This window comes from Schistocerca gregaria, chromosome 3 (assembly GCF_023897955.1).
Source record: "Schistocerca gregaria isolate iqSchGreg1 chromosome 3, iqSchGreg1.2, whole genome shotgun sequence".
NCBI lineage: Eukaryota > Metazoa > Arthropoda > Insecta > Orthoptera > Acrididae > Schistocerca > Schistocerca gregaria.
In genome coordinates, this window is record NC_064922.1 from 332,330,334 (window position 1) to 332,353,479 (window position 23,146).

The 23,146-nt window shown below is 37.5% G+C and overlaps 1 protein-coding gene across 2 annotated transcripts in view; it reads left to right on the plus strand.

The window, feature by feature from the left end:
* The window catches only part of LOC126354856 (tektin-3-like), a 111,507-nt gene that overhangs the window by 2,006 nt on the left and 86,355 nt on the right, over positions 1 to 23,146 (plus strand). Inside the window, exons 1-2 of one of the 2 annotated variants that reach the window (XM_050004843.1) lie at positions 704 to 815; positions 13,107 to 13,211. The gene's annotated coding sequence lies outside the window, so the exon portion shown is untranslated. Of the gene's footprint in view, positions 1 to 703; positions 816 to 13,106; positions 13,212 to 23,146 lie in introns of those variants that run through there. The other variant, XM_050004844.1, reaches the window with a different exon arrangement.

Below are 23,146 nucleotides of genomic sequence, written 5' to 3' on the forward strand. Positions count from 1 at the left end.
TATTTAACTAAAATCGTAAATGTTAGATTTTTTCTAACAGCGCGAGTGGTCGCGGGTTCAAATAGTGTTGTACAGGGATAAGTGTACAAGAAAAAAGTGTTACTAACTGGTTGGGTCACCTGCTATTAAGCTTACATTGCTGAATATTTTCAGGATGTAGAATTCAAATAATTAGGTACAAATTGTAATCAAAGAATAAGGAAATAAGTAAATAAAACGTCGCCATGATATCTCCTACGATTACTGTCGTCAACGGAACCTTTTTTTTTACTTTTGTCACAGTGATAATAGTACTTACGAATTATATAAATAGATTTTGCAGCTATTCGAATTTAAGAAAAAGTAAAAAAGATGGAAAGCAGCGGAAGTAACTCACAAAATCGAAAAGCATTCCCCTGTAGAAAATGCGGTCAATAAATGGGAATACTTGCGTGTCGTTCTCTTTCGGTACTCAGCACGCGATTCTGCATTTTCTGCGTCGTGCCACGTGCCGGACACGCAGGTTAATCCCAGAACTTTTGTTCCAACGTTGGCAGACGTCACAGACTGTATAGCAGTTAGCTGACTCTATGTTGGCAATGGTGAGGGGATTTTTGTCAGTTAAAAGCTGATTCAATTGTAGTTCGCGTCGTTTCAGTTTTATCAAGCTGCGAGGGAGGAAATAACGCAATTTTGCTTCTCTTGCCCCACGTCTTTTGAAAACACTTACCGTTACCGGTATTTACCTTACACAGAACGGGCGCAGAGAAAAACATTCGTTTGAACTTCTCATTGTTAGAATCTAGAGTGATGTATTCCTCAACAAGAAATGTGTGGTATGTGAGACAAACACGTCATTTGCTTCATGTCTTGCTGTTGTCGCTTTTTTTCCCATAGAAGTGTCACACCACACTCGGTACTGTAGTTAATGTATGACTTGACCGTTGAGAAAATAATATACTTTTTAAGCGTTTGCAGCTTTTGTCTGATTCACGGAGAAATCAGTATTGTAATGTATGTTTCATTGCGACATTATTTTTCTGTCTATTTCACAAATAGAAATATTGAAATGTCTTCAAAATATTTCTCGGCGATGGACAGGGGATGGCAGCTGCCACGCCTCTCCCTCTTCCTCCCAAAAAAATAAAATCGCCAGCGGAAGTCACATCCTGAGAGTCCAATGCAGACACATTAATTCGGTGTCAATTTGAAGATTGCCGTACGACATAGCAGCAAATGTTATATAGAGCCACATGTGAAATCTAATTCTCTACAGTAACCCCGTCCCACCAGTGCAGCTACAGTTAAAGCTCTATCATTATTTTGCCATCGTTATACTAACGTAAGTGTTGTAGTTTTTCTCTAAAAACTAATTTTGATACTTAATTTTCCACAGTTCTGCAAACATCCACCATTCTAGTTTGTCCATAGGTTACAATTTAGTACAGGTTTTCAACCGAATCCGTGAGTCCATATTTTTAGTCATTAATCTTGTGATTGGTTTGATGCTGCCCTCCACAAATTCATCTCTGAGTGGCACTTACAACCTGTGTCCTGAGTTATTTGTTGTATGTGTCTTGTCTTCCTCTACAGTTTTTACCCCCCACAGTTCCCTCCAGAACCATGGAAGTTATTCCCTGGTGTCTTAACATATATGCTATCATCCTGTCCCTTGAAAATATTTGTCATATGTTCCTTACTTCACTGTTTCTGCGAGAACCTCTTCATATCTTACTGGCACCATATAGTCCACCTAATTTTCAACATTCTTCTGTAGCACCAGATCTTAAATGCTTCACCATGCTGATATTACATTTTTACTACAGTCCCTGATCCACTACCACACAATGCTGTGCTCCAAACATACGTTCTCAGAAATTCCTTCTTCATATTAAGACCCTTGTTTGATACTATTTGACTTCTTTGGTCAAGATAGCCCATTTTGCCTGTGTTAGTCTGCTTTTCATGTCTCTGCTTTTTCTGTCATTGATATTTTGCTTCCAAGGTTGCACAGTTGCTTACTTTCATCTATTTTGTAATAACCAATTTTGATGTTAAGCTTCTCGCTGTTCTCATTTCTGATACTTTTCATTAGCTTGGTCTTTCTTTGGTTTACTTTCACTCCATTTTCTATACTCATTAGTCTGTTTCATTCAGCAAATGCTGTAATTCTTTTCACCTTCACTGAGGACAGTAGTTTCAGTGAATCTTATCACTGATATCCTTTCACCACAAATTTTAATCCAATTCTTGAGCGTTACTTTGATTTCTGTCTCTGCTTCTTTGGTGTATAAATTGAACAGCGGGGGCAAAAAACCTTCCCATCTTACACTTTTTTTGATCTGAGCACTTCATTCTTGGTCTTTGTATTTATTTAATTATTTATTTATTTTCATTTTTTTGAATGTAGGCCATCAAGCTGATGTCTTTTGCAAACGTCATACATAGGTTGAGTAGATTACTATAGATAACACTTATGTACTGTAATGGTACATACATATGTCTCAGTATTCTAATTATATTATGTGTTACAAGAGAGGGCAAGTAGATTAGAATGCTCTTGAGTGAATATAAACATTTATTTGCTAAGAAGGCTTTTAACTTATTTTGGATCAGCTTTGGTTCACAGGTTTTCAAATCTTGTGGCAACTTGTTGAAACATATCTGCCCATGAATATAGGTCATTTTTAATTTTGTTATCAGCCTGAAGTAGTTCCCCTTACTTCTAGTATCATAATTATGTGTATCACTACACTTATTTAGTTTGCTTTTACTATTCAGAAAAAATATTAAGTTTATACAAATACAAGGAATATACTGTTAGATATTTGTGTTGGACAAATGTTTCATGACAGGACTCTCGGGACTTTAGTCCATACATTAACCTAATGGCTCTTTTCTCTAACACTAATATTCTGTTCAGGTGCAGGTCTGCCGTGCAACCCCACAGTTCAATACCATAATTAAGAAGTTGATAAACTCTTCCATAGTAAATAATTCTTAATGTTTGAATTGTCACAAGTTTTGCCATCTGACTGGTAAGATACAAGCTACTGCAAATTTTCTCTCACACAGAAATAATGTGTTTAACCAACAGAGATTTTTGGCCAGGTGGATACCAAGAAATTTGATGTTCTGTTTGTGCTGGTGTCATACCACAAATATTTTTTTATCTCAGCCTTATGAGAACCAGTTATTTTAAATGTTAGTAACTGGTATTTACTGATGTTGGTGTTTAGACCCTGATGTAGAAAATATGTGGTTACTTCTGTCACATCGTTAGTTGCAACTGAGTGTAAAGTCTCCAAGTCTTTTTCATAAAATAAGAGGCAGGTATCACCAGCATAGATTACTAGATGTGAGTTGGGTTGTGCCATGTCATTGACATAAACCGAGAAGAGAAAGGGACCAAGGACCAATCCCTGCCATACGCCCTGGATTACCGTATCTGTAGAAGATTGGAAATCTATTACTTTGTTATCTGTTTTACATGAAAGTGTAGTACTGTACATTGTTTGCTGTATGTTATGAATGTGGTCAGCAATTGCATAGATGAGTCATTGATGTTGTAAGCCTTCAGTTTCTTAATGAGCAACCCATGGTTGACTATGTGAAAGCTTTGGAAAGATCTAAGAATGTGCCTGATGTGTTCATACTTTGGTATAGGCGAATGAACACTTTATGGAGAAATTCAGCAACTGCAGTAGTTGTGCACCAATCTTTCCTAAAGCCGTGCTGTGCTTCTGTTAGCAATTTGTTCTTTCTAAAATAAGCAGACAGCTGAGAAAGGATAACCATAACCATTTCAAAAATCTTACAATTATATTGAGCGTTAGTTTGAAATTTGTGCTCCCATTCTTACACTGATTTAACAATGCTTGTTTTTAAACTACAAGGATAAGTGCTTTCTCTAATACTACAGTTTTTGAGGTGGATTAGTGGTTTGCCTATTTCTTATATGTATTTTTTTTTAACTACTACACTCAACATATCATGCCCTCCAGCTGAATACGTGTTCTTTAATATGAGGATTATCTTTCTTATTCAGTTTCCATAACCTCATTAAATTCAAAACTCAGTGCTTGAGGGTTGTGCTTCGCTATGTCTCAGTACATTTATAAAGTGTGTGTGTTGGATTTCCTGTTGCTGATATGAAGTGTTTATGAAAAAGGTTACATAAGTGTGTTATGGTACCCTCTTGGTTCTTGTACATATTGTATATTACCTGCCTTTCACTATAGCTTACTCCTATTTTTCCCAGATTTTCAAACATCTTGCACCATTATGTTGTTGAATATTTTGTCCAAGTCAACAAACTCCATGAATGCATCTTGATTTTTCTTCAGTCGTTCTTCCATTATCAATCACAATGTCAGGTGCACTTATAACTAAATAACAAAAAATGGATTTAGAAAGATGCATCTTGACCATTTACTGTTTTTTTATGATTAATTATCTCTACTCAAGAATTATAACAATTTTCATAAGTGAATAAGTATGCTTTGGGGCTCTCGTTAATATTCCCAGCTGCTTAAAGAGATGCCTGCAAGTGGTGTGTCTACTAACTTCACACATAATTCTGATTTCTTTCTTTTGTGCTTGGATGCTTTTTGCCTTGAAGAACAAGTTATGTCAGGATATTATCCCATAAGACTACAATGAATGAAATTTTTAAAAATATGTTAACTTATGGAGATATCCCAAAAGTTATAAGTTTTCACATGCACGAATAAAATCCTAGCAAAAGCAGCCAAATCGAAATGTTTTTTCAGGTGTACTGTATGGTTTTTCCAGTTTAAGTTTTCATCAAAGTGCACACCAAAGAACTTACAATTTTCTACCCTGTTTATTATTTATTCTTGGCATACTAGCAATTTTCCAGGAAGTGGTAGTGCACCAGTCAGTAGTTTCTAATGTTTTATATAGATAAGCTGTTGTATTATGTAAAACATAATGTACAAATAGCTGTAACTCTTCTGACGACATCGATTGCATGTTAATGCTGAAAGATGGATAAAATAAATAAATTCTGTCAATGGGCTGCAGTTTGTCACATGTTTTATTATTGTCCTTTAATGACCATGTAATTAAATTCCAGTTTTTGTAATCCAGTTTTCCTTGCTTTACTCACAAATCATGATATACAGAACCTCTATGGCAGACTGTCAATTAGACTATGTAAATATAAAATGTTCCACTCCTGGCATGCCACAATGGCAGTACAATTGCCATCCCAATTTTTCATTTGAAAAACACACAAAAAACCACAGGTGTTCCTTAGTTATAGAAGTGATGTTAGTGTGTTTTTGTCACAAGTAATTCTCAGTTAATACAGTGAAGTATATAATTACAGTTTACAAAACACCTTGACTTATGAAAGTGATTTGGCATCATAGTGAAGGAATCCCAATAAAAACACTTCAAATAATGTCCCCCATAAGTTTCATGTGCCTGAGCCATTCTAATACAACTAATATGCATCAGGAGCCCCAGACGTTACCCAATGGCAGTGGTGTTGCCTCAACAGACATATGCTATAATGGTGCACATCACAGCCAGGTGAGCTGTTTGTGGATGTTTCTACTATCCTTACAAACAAAAAATTTAAGACAAAATCCCTCCTATCTGAAATGTACATTCATCAGCATTCCTAACAGCAGCTGAAACATACAGGCTTGGCACTGAGGCTGAAGCATACAGTGTGGATCAGGGGTAGGGGTCGTAACCTTTGCCCTCTAGTGTAAACCCCCTTACTCCTGCTTGACCCCAAAGAAAATGTGAATAAAGAATAAAAGAATTTGTACTGAGCTTAAGGAAGTGTAATGTGGGTTACAAAATACTTGTAAGACTGATTCTCGAGTACTGCTCATCCATCTGGGACTTTTACCAGCTTGGACTGATAGAGGAGATCCACTGAAGAGCAGCTCATTCCCTCATAGGAACATTTAATAAGTATGAGAGCATTATGGAACTAATCAGTAAACTCCAAAAAGAGATACTGCAAGAGAAGCACTGTTATGCAGAGGTTTACTGTTGAAAATCCAAGGATGTTCCCCTATCAGCCTAAAAACAGTTTAGAGCCTGGATTAATAAGAAAATAAAGGAAAGTTAAGATGACAGTTTTGATTACAATACACAGAAGTTCATACAACCGTATGAAACTGTCAGGGAAGTCCTTTGAGATGTTCATGTTGCATTGGCTTGAACTTTAGTTTGTTATAAAAACATGGACTCTTAATGTGAATTTCTGTCCTTCAGCATTTTGTGGTACATTCACATTGATAACACCAAGTCTTGTCACATGTGACATTTTGCAGGAAAGAATTGTCCATATTTTGCATTTCAGTCAAGTCATGGGTCATGATGTCCACACACAATTTTTGTTCGCCAGTCAAGGTGTGTGACAGACTTTGCACATGCTGTTCTCTTCTTTAAAATACTCTGCAGAATGCCTTGAACACTGTTAGAGATGTTGCTCCATTGCGATTACTGACACAACAATGTTGACACACTGTGATTGCACATTCCCTGCTGAACACTGCCTGGTCACAACTGTCTTTGTGACTGAATATCTGTTGTTTACAGTTGTTAGTTCAAGCTGGCACTGGAGTCACTGCACTGAAGTCACTTATATGCCAGGAATACAATCATCTGGGAACATTTTGGACAGATGGTGTACATTCTAAGAAGCGTTGCCCAGCATATCACTTTCTCCTACAAATGTCACTTGAATTATGACAACAAGAAAATCAGAGGAATTAAAGCTCACATGGAGGTGTATTCTTGCCATGTGCCATTTGTCAATGGAACAGGTACACTTCACCACATACTTAAATAGACTAGCTGAGACATAAAAGAATACCAATTTCAAAATTTCTCAGCTACCTTCTCTAGTAAATAAGGGTCTCAAAAATGGCATGGAATTCTAGAAAATTACAAGCTGTGTTTAACACAGGAAACCTTTGAGTTGCTTGCCTGATGAATAGCCCACATGAGCCGATGGACTAGTTGCCTGAGTGGCTGCAAAACACATTCCATGCAGGTAAAGGCAGTCAGTCACAAGCTAACCGAATTTAGTGCCAGCAACAAATGCGACACAGTTTGTGAGTACAGAAGTAGAACCTTCAAACTACTGAAAGTTCAGTAAGACAGAAAAGAAAGACTTTCCACTAAGAAAAATAATGGAAAACTGACTAAACCGAACATAGGCAGAAATGCCTGGAATAAACTGTACCTGCTCCCCCCCTGCCTCCCACTCATTTGAAAGCTTGCATAGTCATTCTCAGCAGATCAGCATTCACAATTGCAGTGCTAAGTGAATTATGATAATGCAGAGTGGCAACTCTTTTGGACAACCTGGAATTCTCAGGGAATTGCATTTTACTTGCAGAAATCAGGGAATTTCAAGAATTTCGTAAAATCTAATGGAATTGTACATTTTTAACCTAGCATTGAAATTTAATTTTATTGGGTTTTATAAATCACAGATTTTAAAATACAATTCACTATTTGGCTTTGGCAGCTGGATACAGTGGTCATGTGTAGGTGAGCAGCATTTCCATGAATGTGTGTGTGTATGTTGTCTAATTCGGAAGAAAGCCTTCTTGTCAAAAGCTTACTTGTTTAATAGTCTTTAATAGTGTCTGTCTGCAACGCAACATCTCTGATGGATGGTGAGTAACAATCTATCATTTTCATAATATTGTCATTTTTCCATCCAAGATTTTCAATCTTTTGACAGGTCTTAAAATACTTAATACCTCAAAGTGTATTAATTATATGAATATTGTCCCACATAAATCATCAGTGTTTAAATACTGCAGTTAATCTGTTGCTTGTAGTTGGTATTTAGCTCAACTGAGAGGAAAGAAAAGTCTTTACTGTGGTATGCTGCACCCCTCTTCCTCCTCCCACTTGAAATTCCAAGTTTTGAGTATCCTCCCTGTAATGGTGTGTAATTTTATTTTATTTTGTGTAAGTAAGCTATGATGTTCTCAAAATTGAGAGAGTGTGTTGCTATTAGAGTTCTAGAATCAGCTACATGACCCATTTGCTTCCCACATTTTTGGACAAATGCTTTTTTCTACATATTAAAAATTTTATTGACTGACAGATTGCATTGGCAGGGGTAGTGTTTCTGGTGTGCAGCCAGCCTTGCTTGTCAAGACTCTACATGCACCTGAAAAATAGTCCACACAGTGGGCACGTGGTGCTTGAGACAGAACCATGATTGGCTGGTGTGTGTCTCCCACTAACAGACTCCCTGAAACATCAATCACAAGGTTTCTTTAATGAAGTTTAATCACTTATATGAACAAATTGTTATTATACTACAACATTTCCTATATTTCACTGTTATTATTTTTAAAATTTTAGGAAGTGGCATGTTAAAACTGGGGTTGACAGTGAGTTATATTTATGATGGTGGCGGTTGTGGGGAGACTGTTGACATGGACGTTGAATGTAGGCAAAGAAAATAGAAAATATATTTTGTAAATATCTCTAAATTGTGAACAGACAGTAAAACCCACCCCCTCTTACCCCAGAACATAATCTGTTGCAGTCAGTGTCACTGTAGCCAAGTTTGAGTGTATGAGAGTGTATAGTTATATGGGAACATAGTGGCTACTCTTGCTTATATTATTCCTTAACCGATGTTGCTTGTCTGTTCAGAAGTAATTACACATGACATTTATGTTGCCTTAGGATTTTTTATTTGCTGAATACTGTTGTGCACACTTCCCATCAGCATTTAAAACATTGGTAATGCACAAAAGGAAATAAAATTGTGATTTAGTATCTTGTTGACAGTAAGATCCTCAGAGACAAAGCACAAGCTCAGATTGTCAAAGAAGCAGGAAGGAATTTGACCATAATGTTCTGAATGAGCCACCCAGCATTTGCTTTAAACAGTGTAGAGAAATTTTAGAAAACCTGAATCTGAGTGGCTAAATGAGGATTTGATTTGCTGTTCTCAGAATACATTGTTTTCTGAATACAAGTCCATTGCATTGCCACTAATCACCATGCTCCATGATAACACTCAGATTCATTAAGAGCGGCAGGAAGAATTACCCTTGCATATACAATGAAGAGTCAAAGAAACTGGTACACCTGCTTAATATTGTGTAGGGCCCCCGCGAGCACGCAGAAGTGCTACAACTCAGTGTGCCATGGTGTCAACTAATGTCTGAAGTAGTTGTGGAGGGAATTGACACCATGATTCCTACAGACCTGTCCATAAATCTGTAAGAGTATGAGAGGGAGTGGGGGAAACCTCTCCGAACAGCATGATGAAAGGCTTCCCATATACGTTCAATAACTCAATAATGTTCATGTCTGGGGAGTTTGGTGTCTAGCGAAAGGGTTTAAAGTCAGAAGATTGTTCCTGGAGCCATTCTGTATCCGTTCTGGACATGTGGGATGCTGGAATTTCCCAAGTCCGGCGGAATGCACAGTGACATGAATGGATGCAGGTGACCAGACAGGCTGCTGGTACATGCCACCTGTCAGAGTCATATCTAGACATATCAGTGGTCACATATCACTCCAACTGCACATCCCCACATGGAGCCTCCACCAGCTTGAACAATCCCTTGCTGACATGCAGGTCTATGGATTCATGAGGTTGTCTGCACACCCACACACACCCATCTGCTCAATACAATTTGAAACCAGACTTGTCCGATAGGCAACATGTTTCCAGTCATCAACAGTCAAATGTTGGTGTTGACAGGTCCAGGCAAGATGTAAAGCTTTGTGTTGTGCTGTCATCAAGAATACACAAGTGGGCCTTTGGCTCCAAAAGCCCATATTGATGATGTTTCATTGAATGGTTCACACTTTGACAATTGTTGATGGCCCAGCGTTGAAATCTGCAGCATTTTGGAGAAGGGTTGTAGTTCCCTCACGTTGTACGGTTCTCTTCGGTCATCATTGGTTCCATTCTTGCAAGATATTTTTCCGGCCATAGTGATGTGTTACTGGATGCCTGATACTGATGGTACACTCGTGAAATGGTCGTACGGCAAAATCCCCACTTCATCACTACCTTGGAGATGCTGTGTCCAATTACTCATGTGCCAACTCTTAACACCATGTACATATTCATTTAAATGTTGATAACCTGTCATTGTAGCAGCTGTAACTGCTTAACAACGGTGCCAGACACTTGTGTGATGTAGGTGTCGCCGACCACAGTTCCTTGTTCTGCCTGTTTACATATCTGTGTATTTTAATACGCATGCCTATACCAGTTTCTTTGGCACTTCAGTGTATTATGTTTGGTTTCAATAATGTGGAATTCTCAATAATGAAATTCATGAAATTGACATGAAAACTTGATGAAGTTCTTCTCATTTACAGTTTCATCATATCAAACCTTCATTACTTTAGTCACTGTTGTACTGAGATACACTTATCTGTCTAAATGCACTAAGTCATTACCATAAGTCATTTTATTGCAGTCTTAATTCCTGTTTCCTCCCTATTTTCTTGAAAAGTATCATTTATTCCTGATTGGTTGGGAGTGAAGATCCATCTTTAGTTTTATATTCATATGTCATTGGTTTTTTGTAATGACCTTTTTTTATCTTTACTCAGAAGCTATTTGAATATTTTTTTTCTTTGCTGTATCTATTTCTTGTTTGTACAACCTCCAATAGTACAATACTAAGTAAAGCACTTTGGTGTCAAATCAGCCTTCAGTTTGGAGACAGCTTTGAGTGTGATTCTATGGTAATGTTAGAACTTTTCAGGGATGCTGGAGAAGGGTAGATTTATCAGTTTGAGGTAAAGAATCCTGGTCTGGAGATGGCCTAGTCGAAAGTTATAAGCAAAAATCATTCTGATACCTCTGACAGTAGCATACATGAATCAGTATTGTTCATCCTAAGATCATAGGGTCGGCAATCCTGATGAGAGCTTAGTTTTGGAGACTTGTATGATAACTCAACTAATCCACTGCTGACAGCGTATTGTGTACCCACATGGCGTGCAATGTATGTACTGTAGTAGACTGCTTGAGTGTTTACAAGTTGAAATACTTAAGTCGATCAGCCCTAACCAAATGCAATTGTACCCATTAATGGAACTTGCAGACATGATTTTTGTGTGTGGGCAAGCAAATGGAAGCAGCAGAGAAGTGGTAAGATTGTATAGAAGGTTATAGCAAACATCTGTGTGAAAGACGTCCAGATCACACCATGTCTCCAAGGCCATTCCAACAATTAAGTGAAACAGGTAAATTGGCAGCACAACAACCAAGGAGGATGGACAACTCACAGGTTCCAACTCAGAAGCTGCAGTGCTTGCCCAAATGGATGAGATGCCTGCAATCAGCACTTCATCAGTTGTATGTGAAATGAATGTTTTTCAGAATGTTTTGTGGCCAGTTCTGTGGAAAATGCAACTACACACCTACCATCCTCAGAAAGTACATGCTTTGACCACTACGAACTTTGGATCTCATGTCATATTGAGTCAATGGTTCTTACAGCACCGTACAGTTGATCTTCACTTTCCTGTGTAGGCCTATGATGGGGTATATTAAATAAGTAAGGAAACAATTTTTTTTTCTAAAAGCAACTTGATTTTATGAGGGATTCCAATACACCATATTATCCCCCACTTGTTTGGCTAAAACACCTATTTTTCAACATAATCTCCATTCAGTGCAACGACCGTATGCCACCTTACGGGAGGGCTTGCAGGCCCGCATGGTACTGTGGTACTGCTCTCCTGGTCAGTGTCAGAGCCATTGTTGTGCTGCATCAATAAAATTGTCACCATCATTCTTGTAATACTCAAGCAATACCACACAGATCATCCTTTGTTGCTTTTTATGGTTTTCTGTTAGGTGACGAGGAACTCAAGTAGCACACGCCTTCGAGTACCCCAACTGGTGGATGAGTGTTTCAGCACTACTAACAGAGATGTCCAGTTATGCAGTGAGTTGTTTGATTGTGATTGGTTGATCATCTTAAATGAGAGTGTCCACATGTTCCAACATTGCACAAGTCAGAGCTGTAAGCAGCCGGCCGGCGTGGGGGAGACCGGACCGGTTTCTGACTTACTGTGCTCTTCTTCATAAACATTTGACACATGTCTACAAACATCTGTGATGCTCTAGTTTTCCTCCAAAAGAAACTTGACAGCCCTCGGCTTGGAACACACCTCAGTTACAGATGCTATTTTGAAGGCTACGTATAGTGCTACCGTCTATCAGAACTTCATGGACCTATAGGGGCTGAAGCAGGAATATTATATGACATCCAACAAAAGGTTGTGCATGTTTCAACCGAAATTGGCTGAGAAAAAAAAAAAGTTACTTTACTTATTGAATGAACGCCCCTAATACTTTTAGCAGATGAAGCCTGTTTCATCAGAGATGGAATGCTAAATAGTTGCAATGTGTTTAAGGAAAATGAGAATTCCTATGCTACAGTTGTGAAGAGCCATCAACACAGAGTGTCGGCCAATGTGTGGGCAGATATAATCAATGATTATACCTGTTGTGATTAAAGAGGATCTCCTGCCAAGAATTTTCACTTCCTTTGATGCTGTTCAAAAGGTGCTGGGGATATTAGAATGGTTGAACAACATTTGTAAATGTAGCAGCTCGTGGAACTTGTGCAGGTAAATGAAATTCATAATTACTGTGCTGCAGACTTGGGATTTTCACCTCTCTGACATCAAATTATGTACACTGTTACTTGTCCATCAATAGGGGAATTATCCGAGGGTATTGGGGAGTATTCAGCGGAAATTCTGTACAACGTGACCAGGGCTAAGAAGTTGTGGGCCTTAGTTTGAGCTCCGTGTGAAGCTAAGGTGGAACTTGAGTAGATTTATGCTTACACCTCTCGACTTGGGTCTTATCTGGTTTGAACATCTGACAATTTTCCATTTCCTGCCTGCTGTGTACGGCAATTTTTATAGACTTTGCCCCCAGATTGTAAAACTCCACTCTGAACCCTGGCTAGTGATGCGCAGTCCACATAGAAATCATTGTAACTTCTAGTATTGGTATTATGAATTGATAAATAATTAAAATTTTTCATACTAATACCATTGCCTTGCAGAAGATACACAAAACTTCCATTTAATGATTTCCATTCGATTTCTAGGGAGAGACAGTATGAGAAGGCTAGCAAGGCACTGTCACAAGTAAGTGTGACAGAGGGAGATGTTGATTAATACAGTGAATGGCAATGCAAACATTGTGGCAATTGGTAAGTGTGAAAGATTTGTGTTAGACGTAGCTATGTCAGTCTGCAATAGAAATATCAACGAATTCAAGTTTCCAGTAACTGAATTCATAATTTATATGTGTGTTATTCTTAATCTGCATAATACATTTTTTATATACTTCTAGACTTACGAATTCTCTATGCTCACTTCCATTATCTTTTCATGTGATATAGAATAATTTCATCCACAACAATTATTTCTTAAAATGTGTTAATTATAAGTAGTAGAGGAGTGTTGTATTTATTTGACTACAGTCTATCTCAATGGATATCAATTGAGAGATTGGTTATATTTTCTCTTACTTTCTGTGATGACTTTGAATAACTGATATGGCTTGGTGCTTAATCTTTACTGTTATCCAATAAATTGAAGGTGTAAGGAAAACAACTGCTTCTGTTCATCATGGAAGATGTTAAAGGAGTGCTTGGCCCAACACGAGTTGGACAATTTTACCAGACAACTCGTTCACAGCCCTGGCGACCAACCCTTGGATATGAAAATGTGGAGCTTATCCCATTGTAAGGGCTTGACAAAAACCTATTGCTGTGATCTTCATCATTTTATGCTTTTTGTAGACATAATGCGCCAGTTCATTTATAGAACTTTAGGCACCATTTCTACTCCCTTTTTTGTTAAATAGAAAACGAAATTAGTGAAATTGTAGTGCTGGTATTTATTATTATACCTTATGCAGCAGCTTCTGTCATTGTTTCTGTTCCCTGCTGGATGAATTATTGCAATTTTTGCATAAATTGGTATTTTGAGCTTATGTTCCTTTTGTGAGCAAAAGTGTGGAATGAGCTTACACTTCTATGTGTTGCTTTGACAGACAGGCACACTTACTAGTGGCAGTACAGGAACTGAAGCTTCAATTCATAACCTTGTGCAAGAATAGCAGTGCTTGGAATAAAATCTTCTGTATTCAGAACAGGCATTTAAAAAAAGTGATTATTGGCTTCTGAGAGAACTTGCATGTGATGATATGTCATTGCTTCTTAGTTACATAGAACATAATATATTTTTGATTAATGTGAAAATAACAAATGATCATTAGTACCACTTGAAATCCAGTATAAATTTAGTGCTTTTGGATCATTTGAACAGTCCATATGCCACATCATTTGTTTGTCTGTCAGCCTCATTCCAGCTTCCACTGTTTCAGCGAGAGGTAAATGGACACTTCTACCTCAAAAGTGTTCATTTACATGCCGACAAACAAGTGTTACCTTCATTTTTGTAGAGGTGTAACAATATGAACCTACATTGATATATCCAGAGAAAAAAATAAAAAACTATGTATGTCATTCATAACTAGTGAGTTCATTGTAGTTAGAGAGCATTTATAGGAAGATCAATGGAGGAGATTTGAGGAGTAAATAAAAATAATCACTTCACTTTAATTACAAGTGAAAAAAAAAAAACAAGGAGAAATGTTACGTTTGTGTGTGTGGCCATCAGCTGTTAACATCTGTTATTATAGATTATCTGTCTTGAGCTGAGTGCAATACATTGCAGTCAGCTCAAGACAGATAACCTAACAGTGATACATTATATAAAGAAAAGAAAACATTTAAAAAATGTATTCAGTATAGACAGGAAGGAAGGCATCCATCAATTTGATTGTGCGATCTGTTGAGGTGTATTACGGCAGTTATGTGGATGAATCCTAGGTTATCATCGAGGAGCTTAAAGATTGTAGCTCTGAAATCAACAGCAAATATAGCAAGACCTTTAAATACAGTTGTAGGATTCAGTCACATTTGAATAAGAGAAAAGGGATTGTATGTAGGAAGTTTCTCATTTCCGGGCACGATAATAGGTAGTCAAAGCTCTGGTGAGAGATGTAGTTTAGGTGTTCATCTACAATGATATTGAGTAATGAGAGAATGATTCCTTGTAGGTGATGTGCGTGGGTTGTAGGATAATCACAGGTGTGTGTGGATATGGCACGAGATATCTGTTTGTGACTACATTTGGAGTATAGTGTCAGTTTGTGAAGACCTTCAGCATATTGGGAAAGAGACTGCTTGTGACTGTAGATCACCAGATTGGACAGGAGACCTATTTTAGTATGGAATGTGTTGTATCCATTGCTTTGGCCCACTATGTTTATTGAACATTAAGTAATTTCACATTAAATGATTTCTGTAACAACAACATAGTCAATTAGTCTGTAAATGAAGCAGAAAGAGTTGTTGCTGAGGTATTCATCTAAACTACTATGGAAATTATCCAGAGATCTTCTACATGTACATCACAGTCTTCAAGCCTCCTAACGATGAGTGGCGGAGAATACTTCTGGTACCACTGACTGATACCCCCTTTCCTCTTACATTCACAAATGGCACTTGGAAGGAATGGTTGTCAGTAAGCTTCTGTATTAGCCTAATTTCTCGAATTTTCTCAACGTGGTCATTTCATGTGATGTGAGGAAGTAATTGTTGTGTAACTCTTCCCAGAAGGAGCGCTCTCAAAATTTCAATAGTAAAACTGTCCTTGATGCTCAACACCTCTAGTGTAACGTCTGCTACTGGAGTGTGTTGAACTCCTCTGCGAAGTTCTCGTTCTGTCTAAATGATCCTGTGACAAAATGCATGGCTCTTCATGTGATCTCTTCCTCTTTTTCATCAGCCATACCTGGTAAGGATCCCAGATAGATGAACAGTGCTCAAGAGTCTGTCAGACAAGCACCTTGTATGCCATTTCCTTCACGGCTGATTATATTTACGTAAGATTCTTCCTATGAATCTCAGTATGGCATTTGTTTTTCCTACTGTTTGCTTCATGTGGTCATTCCACTTATGGTCACTGTGGATAGTTACTTCTAGATATTTAATGGTAGATAAAGTTTCCAGCAATTTGTCATCAGTAGCGTAGCTCTGCACTAGTGAACTTTTTCCTATGCATTCCCAATATGTTACATTTATTTATGTTTATGGCCAACTGCCAGAGCTTGCATCATTCATCAATCCACTACAGGCCACTCTGCAAATTGATAATGTCTTCTGCTATTGCTACTTTCTTATAGGCAGTTGCATGATCTGTGAATTGTCTTAAAGAGCTTCCACCACTGTCTGCTAGATCATTTATACACATCGTAAACAGTAAAGGCTGTATCACATTTCTTTGAGGTACTGTGCAAATTACATTTACATTTGTCAATTTTGTTCTGTTAAAAGTGACTTGTTGAGTTCTGTCTGCAAGGAAGTCTTGAACCCAGTTGGAAATCTGGTCTGAAATGGGGATGTGGGATGATGTCAAATGCCTTCGTGAAGTCAAGGAACAAGGCATCGACCTGAGTGCCGTTGTCTACTGCACTTTGTTTCTCTTGGAGGAACAGAGTGTGCTGAGTTTCATAAGATCTCTGTTTGTTGATTCTATGTTGATTTTTATAGAAGAGATTTTCATTTTTTAAAAATTATATAATTCTCGAGCATAAAACATATTCCATACTTCTGCAACAGAGTAGAAGAGTAAAGTCCAAGCGCAACTTAGCCAGATAACATTTATTTCAAAATCAAAGTTCCATATAGGCAAGAGTTGGTGGAAACCAGAATTTCAGGATCTATTGCATGAAACACACACTAAACTGTCAGTGCTGCAGAGTCGACTTGTAGAGGTGAGTTGGATAGCAGCAACTGAGCAGAGGCCGCCCCAGATGGTCTTGTATTTGCCTCACTATGGAAGCTCATGTGACCGGCCCATGATATTGGCCTTGTTGCAGCTGTAGGTATCCTCACCAGATGTGTGTGATGTTACACATGTTGAAATATCTGTGTCATCCATCTGCAATTCCAGCAGAGTTATACCACCTTTCACCATTCCCTGATGTGAAGACGGTATTACTATTTAACTGATACAACAAGCCTTGGGTGAAGTGAATATAAACAGGTTGCATAGGAGTGTGTCATTCTGCTAGAACTTTCCTAGGTATAAGAAAGAGGAAGTCAAGTTCCAAAGAATAATAAATGCTAAGTCAATCAGCTTCATTCATTCATTCACAGTATTTCATTGAGAAAGATTGTGGAATGGGTCAAGGTGCACACTAAAGAAACAGAAGCATGCTCTTAGAAATTTAACCTGTAAGTTGTATTAACAATAAACTATTAATATACTCCTTAATGCAGGCTCATGTCAGCTACCTGTAAGCAAGTAGAGGAAAAGATGTTATTTTATTTTTTAAAGATTTTTTCTAGTATTTGTAGCTTAACATTTTCTAGGGAAGCATTTTCTGCTTTATATGACATGGGAGCTTGATGAATAGCTTAGTATCAAAATACATAACTCCAGTCTGAATCCTAGAAAAGGAGGTAAAGCCTAGTATCATGATAGTGAAAATCACAATTCAGCTGAAACTGAATATTGATTATCAACAAAAACTATTACTGAGTAAGTGTACTGGGAAGTGAGCATAAGAATTCTAAGATCATTAAACATGCCTCTGTAGTCATCTGTTTTACATAACATTCATATTTCTGCCAAATAAATATTTTACGTACTTTAGGTGCATTTCCCCAGAAGATTATTTCATAAGACAGCAGGGAGTGAAATTATGCAGAATAGATAAACTGAGTTGTATTTAAATCAACACAGTGAGGTACTTTTAAGACTAAAACAAACCGATTGGTTTCCAGAGTAGCTTATGTACATGTTGGCATAATTTTACTTACTATCCAGCTGGGTCCCAAGACACTGGATGAGGGAGACTTGTAAATGATATAAACAGCTTAATGAGCACAGAATATCGACTGAAAGGAAATGAAAGAGAGACAAAAGTTATAAAGAGCATCAGAAATGATATCACTTTAAATCAAATTGGGGGGGGGGGGGGGGAGGGGGGCAACATAGTACACAAAGTGAAGGAACTTTGCTACCTTGGAAGGAAAATAAAGGTATGGACCGCATCTGGTGTAGAGGTGGCATGTGTCAAGGATGAGAGAGTGGGGGCACTGGATGGGAGGCAGTTTGAATTGAAAGACTTAATAAAGGAAACTCATGGTATATTCTGAAATTATGGAATAAAGAAGGGCTCTTCAAGGCTGGACTATGGGGGCATCTGCCAGTGTGAACATTAGTGAAATATGGAAATGAAGAAGAGAGAAAGATGGCTCATGAACTAATGGTGGTTAGTCAGAGAGAGATTAAGGCAGGCAGCACAAGGCTATCAGCTATCCCTGAAAGCCAGAAACCAAGAACATCTGCTCTGTACCAACACTGGCACTTCATGACCAGTAGCAGCTGCATGATCCCTTTCTCATGCCTCCCTATTGGCTAGTCCACAGCATGGACAGTCTTAGTGCATTCAGCAGAAAACTGAAAGCTTACCGTGACAGTTGCTTTTACCAGAAAGAACCACATTCATCCTGAAGGGACAGGCCGGTTAGTCACATAGGCATTGCAAGACCGCATGCTGGGTTCCACCTCTGTAGCTACGTTGCAGTTGCACACACGAAAGAAAATTTTAAATTCTCCACAAATAATTGATGAATTCTTCCACTTAACCCAAACTGTCCAGGTGCCCTGTACATAATAAATTACAGATGAAACAAGGAGGGTATAAGAAGCAGACTAGCACTGGCAAAAATAGGAAGGGGGTCTACTAGTATCAAACATAGATGACATACCTTCACTCATCACACACACAATTTCAGAGATCAGGCATCCATACAGTTCACAGGCCTGCTTATAGAGGCCACCTGGGTAGGCCCCCTGGTGTGCTCTGGTGAGCCACCAAAGAAACAGTATTATTTAAGTGATCACAAATGAGTGGTTGGCTTATTCTGTAACGTGTATTACTGTTGTCCAGTCAATGTGTTCAGTTGCACAGAAAATTTAAAGTATTTGAGATATGGTACTATAGAACGTAGTTGAAAGTTAATTGGACTGATAAGATAAGAAATGAGGTCTCCCGTACAGTTGGCGAGGAAATGGATATGTGCTGATAGAACACATGTTAAGACATCAGGAAATAATTTCCAAAAGGCAAGAATTATAAGAGAAAATGATTTTGTAATGTATCCAACAAATAATTCAGGATGTTGGGTGTAAATGCCACTGTGATGTGAGAATGTTGCCACAGGAGAGTAAGTTGTGGCAAATTGCATAAAAGCAATCAGAAAAAACGGGGAGGGACAAGGAAAAGGGAGCACGTTGCAGAATCTTCTCCTGGGACTTTGATATTCTTGTACTCGCCTGTCATTTAGTCTGTGATCAGTAAACTGTGATTCTTTAAAGAATCGAAGTCCTTTGTATAAAAAAATTTAAATGTTTAATTTTTACAAATGAGTTAATGTGTCAGATATTTGATATTAAGCATACAAGTGAGAAAAAGTATGGAAAAGGTTTGAAATTATACTTAAAGTTTTTTGGAAGATAGTAAGTGTTCTCATTACGAAACACTGAAGAATAAAATTTGGGTGATTTGTGGTATGTTTTAATGAAAAACTTTTTTTTTCATTTAAATGTTTATGATATCATATCTCCTCAATTATATGTCATATAGTGATGATATTTTGCCGGTACATTCAGCAGTATATGTAGATACTGGCTGAAAAGTTTGTTGCAAATAGAGCTAGTAGTAAAGAAGTAATAAATTAGAACACCATGCCTGGTGTTTATATTTTACTGCATGCCATTTTAAGCAGAAGCTAGTTTTTCATGCATCTAAATATCTATGATATATCACCTGACCCATTTTTCGTACAATTATATAATTTTACAGATATATGCTACGGTACATGTGGATACTGTCTGCAAACTCTGTTGCAAATAGAGTTGGAAGAAAGAAGTAATAAAATAAAACATCATGTCTAGAAGTATTACTGCATGAACAGAAAAATGTAGTAAACAATAAACTTTTCTCTTTTGATTATTTTGTGTGTGCGAGTGTGTGTGTGTGTGTGTGTGTGTGTGTGTGTGTGTGTGTGTGTGTGTGTTTGTGTTTGTGTGTGTGTGTGTGTGTGTGTGTGTGTGTGTGTGTGTGTGTGTGTGTGTGTGTGTGCGGAGGGGGGGGGGGGGAGGGGGGGCGGGTCAGCAATAAACCTTTGAGTGAAGTTTGTTTGGAAGTTGCGAAGTGCTGTCATTCTCAAATACTGGATGAATAACATCCAAGTATTTGCATGCCATCAGTTACCCTGCCTCAAGACAAACAGGCAGTTGCTAACTGTGATAAATTTCGTATTGTGTTGAACTTGTTAACATAAGAGTATGCATCTTAATGAGGGCGTTATGAGAGCATTTTAAATTTTTAAATTCATCCAGTAACACTGGCATGCAAAAAAAAAAAAAAAATTAAAGCCATCTCTATCCTTTACAAATATAGTGAAATCCAACCAAATTGAGGTCGAAGAACAAGAATGTGGCACCAGGAATTTTTTGATAGCCCTTTGTTGAAATATGTATGGAACTTCTCCCGTTGATGTCTTACATATTTAATTATTCACTTGAGCTTTTTTTTTTTTTTCAGTCTACTTCTGAGGCATTTCTCATGACATTCCAGCTGTAGTTGGCAAGCACAGATGAGTTCCACTTGCTCTGATACCGACTTTCCATTACTGGAATGTTTTTAGTGGATGTTAATTTAGCGGGAACTATGAAAGTGCTCTCTGAGCTCGTCACTTTCAGTGCCACAATTGCTTGGAAAGAAGTCAAGATGTGAGTCCAAAAAGTGGATATTAAGCGACATATTACAACCTAGCTCTTGGTATTTTTCTCAGAAGTTCGTTAACAGCTAGACCGTAAGTGTCAGCTCTTTTTCATTTCCCAAGAAATTGGGAACAGCAAGAAGTCTTCCCTGGTTGCTTTCTCTTTCCCTTCAGTTACTCTATTATGTGTTCCATCCTTGAACAGCTCTTGAATTTACAGTCCAAAGAAAAGTCCGTCTTTAATCTTAGGATAACTAAGATGTGGGTATTTTGTCTTTAAATACATGAAAGCTTCTCCTTAATTCATCGCTTTCACTAAATTCTTCTGAAGTCTTAGCTTTACATGTAAAGGTGCCTATAACATTTTACTATGAGGAACTAAGGCAGTATACTGCATATTTTTACCCAGGTGCCAGCATTTTCTTATCAGTTCATATTTTTCATTTGTGCTGTGAAAGCAGCAATACTTAGGATATCCTAACTGCAAACCAAATATAATAGCACTAACCTTCAGTTCGCCACATATCTTCAATTGAAGACCTCAGCGCAAGAAGTGGTAACTCACCAGAAGGGACAAAAAAATTAATTTAATGCTATTGTTTTTACAGGTTGAGTAGGGTTTAAATGTTACTTTGTAGGATCAAAAACAGAAAGCACAATTTTTTCCCCTTTACACAGCTTAAAAAAAAATTCACTAACAGCCATGTAACTTAAGATGTTGTTTTAGTTGGAAGGATACTAGTTTCAGCATTTCACTATGGCATCTTCAGGCCCCACATGTATCTCTCCAAATTAACGAAAATGTCATATGGGGCCATAAATCTCTGGATGTCATGAATTCAGCTGTTGCACTAGTGCTTCATTTGAAGACTTGATAGCAGCTCTATTCATCAAGTCTTTGAATGAGGCACTAAGCCAACAAATGGCAATGCTATTATGTTGTGAAACAAAACAGCTTTCAAGTTTAATGTAGAGGAATCAGTGAAAACTCTTCTGTCGTCAGGATTAGGCTCCATTCTGAGAGATGCTATCAGACCATTTACATCATTGTATGGAACAAGTTTATTTTCAATTTCAAACAATGTAATTATGCAGACACTTTCACATTTCTTCCAGGAGATTCCACTGCTGATGTTTGGTCTTGCTTTCTGGTGACTCCAGATGCTAAATTAAATCAGAAAATAGCGGAGAAAGAAGAGCAGATAGATTCTCTAAGTACAACAGAGGACATTTGTGTAAACATAGTGGCTTCTCTAGGAACAAAATATGGCTTACTCAATGTTGGTAGCCTTTATTTGTAACATAAAAAAGTTACCAACATTGCTAAATAAGGGAATGAGATCTAAGTTAACATTTTAAACATAGTATTCATTCGTTTCACATCACAATGGATAGAAATTAACTGTTTTTAACTTTGATAGAGTTTGAATGTAGACCTGTGTAATTACACAAAATATAGGAATTCAAATTCTTGCTGCACCTGGAAGCCATTAGATAAGTAACCTACAACTGGTATCAGGTTTTGTGTTCTGGGATAGTCACTTATTAATGTACATAATATTTGTGGTTAATAATACGAGTTAATTTAGTGGGAACTATAAAATTCGTACTCACAATATTAGAAATGAAAGTAACTCTGTGTACAATTCGTCCTGATATGTAAAACCTAAATAAAAGAATACTTCGCCTGAAATGTGTCAGAATGTTAAGACTCGGGGATGTAAATTCTGGTTAACATGAATGTTCATATTAAAAAGGTTTTTAACTATTCCAGCATATAGACAGCTAACATTTTTGTGTGGAATCAGTAAATTTACATAAATGCTTATTATTAAGTAGTAGATAAAGACAGCAACTGAGTAGTATAAGAGGAAGAGCAGTGTCTTGTTCAGATGACTGCTTTTCTCTTAACATATCTGATATCCTAGAAGCAAATCCTGTAATTATCAACGTAAGTAGATTAGCACTATACATAAGGTGTTGGTAATATATTTTGTACAAGTGGCTTGCAGTGTCTACAATAAAATGTGTTCATCCACAAGTAGATTTTCACTACACATAATTTGTTGTTAATATATTTTACAGAGGTGTCCTGCAGTGTCTGCTACAAAATAGTGTTGTTTCTGACTTGATATAACCACATCTCCAATGTCATTTGTAATTAAGCAACAGCTCAAGTACATTTTATGACAGACTTAACTGCGTAGTGGTTGTAACCATCTAACTGCAGGCAAGTAAATATCTAATTACATATCATTTCTGTTCCACTCTTT